Raw genomic sequence first — 3,301 nt, forward strand, 5'->3', positions numbered from 1 at the left:
CCTTCTCCCCTCCCCCAAACAGGGACGCCTCTTTGGTAAGACTTGCGCCTCCGACAAACGTCGGAGGTTACCCAGGAAAATATATTATTATTGAAAGCGCTTAATTGTTAGTTTGAGCTCATGGAAAGAAAATTTGTAGCAGCAAGTGCATTTATCAACGGCAATTCCGAACCTGTTGTATCTGTCGCTTTAATAAAATCTTATTCTTTTTTACTTTGCGAAACTGTCTCAGGGAAAGTCCTCAAACAGGGGGGCTCTGGCAGGCAAATGTAAATTACACAGATTCTTTTTACTTTGCGAAACTGTCTCAGGGAAAGTCCTCAAACAGGGGGGCTCTGGCAGGCAAACGTAAATTATAAAGATAAGGAAGGGCCTTCCGTCCCTCCCTTTCACGCGACAGAGCCCTCCTGCTTCTCTCCTCCCCCAGTGCCCCCCACCCCTGGTCCCATTGGCAGCCACAGCCCTCCCCCTCCCCCAAAGGAGTGCTGGGCATTTGCTTGGGGCTACAGAGAGGCGCTTGGTGTCAGGGCTGAACCCAGGTCAATCCCATGTCAGGAAAATCCACAGGACGCTCCATGCAACTCAGTGTCTCTGGGATTGGGAGTCTGACCCCGTGGTGGGTCACTGCCACTCAGATGTCCCAGGCTTTTCCTGGAGCTAGCACACACGTACTCTCTCTCTTCTCTCCCCTTTTGCTTGGCCAGCCTTCTTGCCTCCTCCTCTCTGTGGGAGAAGTAATCTTTCACGGTCACTGCCTTATTGGCTGAGATGTGGTATGTGACGATTTCATTCAGCTTTCACCTTTCCACAGTTTCCATGACCTTCTCAAGATCTGTCTTTGCCTTCCTGCTTCGTGGCAGGATAGAGCCGGCCTGGACCCTTGGCCGGGTTTCTGTTCTGTGCTGAACCTGCAAGACAATTTCACACAGGTTTATGCCTCCCTTCCAAGGGCACTCAGCTGCTCTCAACATGCACTTCTAAAGCAGCTGGGAACTGCAGGACCTGTGCAGTCACCAGCCCCCTTGGCCTGGTCTGGCCTGGGGCACCCCAAATGACAACTGCTGCCCCAGGCAGCGATGCTGCAGCCCCAGCTGGAGATCAGCGAGAGGCACCACAACATGCCCCAGGCTAGGTCACAGCTTGACCAGGGCACACGGTCTTTCCCGCTGGCTCTTCTCGCTCAGGCTCTGATCTCTCCTGGCATCATAAGTGAGCTGAGGGAATTGCCACTTGCAGAGCAGAAAATCTGCAGTGCAGTCCGGCTAGGGAGGGAGGGGGCAGCACGGGTACAGTACGTCTGTTTTTCCCTGAAGGGAAGGTTATTTCTCGCCCTCTCCTCTGACCTCTGTCTGTCTTGAGCCTTCCCCTCCGCACTGTTTTGCCCTGAAGTGAATCTGAGCAAGACTGAACACCCCTTTTTTCTTCTTCCCAGTCTGCCCATAATGCAGGCTGGCACAAGAAGGACCTCAATCAGGAGCACCTACCTGCCCTGCCCTCTGAGGGCCTGCATTCACTGGCCGTGCAGCTGGCCGTCTGGCTTCAGGAGGTTGCTTCCTCCCGGCTTGCACTGCCCTCCATGCAGAGCACCCTGGGATGGCCTGAAGCACACTGCAAATAACAGCCGGGGGGAGGTGGTGTGAGCATGGGGGGAGTGAGGCCTCCACCCCACGCTCCCAAGCTGGGCAGCTGCTTCTGCAGCAGGAGGCAGTTCTGCAGGAGAAGCATGTGGTTTTGACTGACTGTGGCCACATCAAGGAGACAGAGACCACCTGATCAAAGCTCAGGGTGCCCACATCGAGGAGACAGAGATCACCTGATCAAAGCTCAGGGTGCCCACACTGAGACTTTCTCTCCATGCAGCAAGGAGAGCAGCAGGGTCATCCACAAGGACAGGCTCCAAGACACACCATTGCCCCCTCTCCCAGACAAACACCTCCCTCTTTCAAAGGCTTTACATGAGCATGCAGACTTTTCCTCAGCCTCAGAAAATGTCCTTAGACTCCTAGCCCTGCTGTCAGCAGATGGAAATGATCCTGTTTACTTTCATCTAGGGGGAATGAGAAAAGGCCCTCCTCTTCCGGAAGGAGGATTCGCATTGATTTTCCCAAGGGTCTGTAACCGGGAAGCAGAGTCAGGAGAAACAGGAAGCCAACAGGAGGCTCTCCCAAGGGCTTGCTCGGTGCTGCCCATCCAGCAAGAGATCACTAGTCATTGTGGCACAGGATGAAAGGCATTCAGAGTTACTAGGGGCATTGTGTCCAAGGGAAACATCTCCCTCCAAGACCAACAAGGCTACAGGCTCACCCTCACACATAGCTCCAAGCGTCTCACCTGCCATCAGGCTCTTTCCCCTTGGCTTTCTCCCCCTTTCCTTCCTCCATACCAGTAGCCGCTAGTCTGGCGGGAGGCTGCTTCTCTCGCAGGAGGAGGCGCAGGGTAGGAACATTCCCTGTAAGCAGGAGACAAGAAAACCCTTCAGAACAGCATTGGGGGTGACCATCTGTACAGGAGTGACATGCAGCTCTGCTCCAGCCAGTGACAGAACTGTGAGGCCTCAATGGGATTCCTTTGAAGCCCCGTTTCCAAGGCACTCTTAGGCCCTTCTTCACGCTGGCTCCTGTCCAACTCTTCATTTTTAGCCTGCAACATCCTTTCTTGTGAGAGTGCTTTTCTACTGCTCTATCCCATCCACACCAGGAACAGCAGGGCTCGCGGGGGTGTGTTGGCAACCTAACAGAGACTCTTTGGGGCAATAACTTCACACGAGGGGAACAAAGCCTGGGATCCTTCGACGGACCTCACAGGCCAGGAATCAGCTCCTCCATTACCTTTCTCCACACTGCGATCATCTTTTCCCTTCTCCTCTTCCTGGAGCGGCTTCACGGCTCTCAGGGGTGGTTTTCTGGGGGAAGTCTCCAGCTTGTGCCTGGAAACAGAAAAAGACTCCACTTTGAAGGAAGGGCATCACATTTCCACGCAGCATGCCCTTTGCAGCTTATGTTCATTATGGGCACACACGCGCATGTCAGAGCTGCTATGAAGCCCATCCTTGCGGTGAGCCTTTCTCACATGCGGTGAAAAGCTGCTTGCTTGGTCAGCCAGGAAGCAAACAAACATACTCACATTGGAAAGACAATGACACAGCCAGAATGGGTCTGGGAAGCTGCTGTTTCGGTGCCTGAGAGGACGGAATCACTCATCTCTGGCATCTGCAAAGGTGAGAGACACATGTGAGATGTTGCCAAGAAAAGGATCTCGTTGCTCACAAGGGCAGCAAACATTTCCACTGTTCAGAGAAGAA

This window comes from Apteryx mantelli, chromosome 19 (assembly GCF_036417845.1).
Source record: "Apteryx mantelli isolate bAptMan1 chromosome 19, bAptMan1.hap1, whole genome shotgun sequence".
NCBI lineage: Eukaryota > Metazoa > Chordata > Aves > Apterygiformes > Apterygidae > Apteryx > Apteryx mantelli.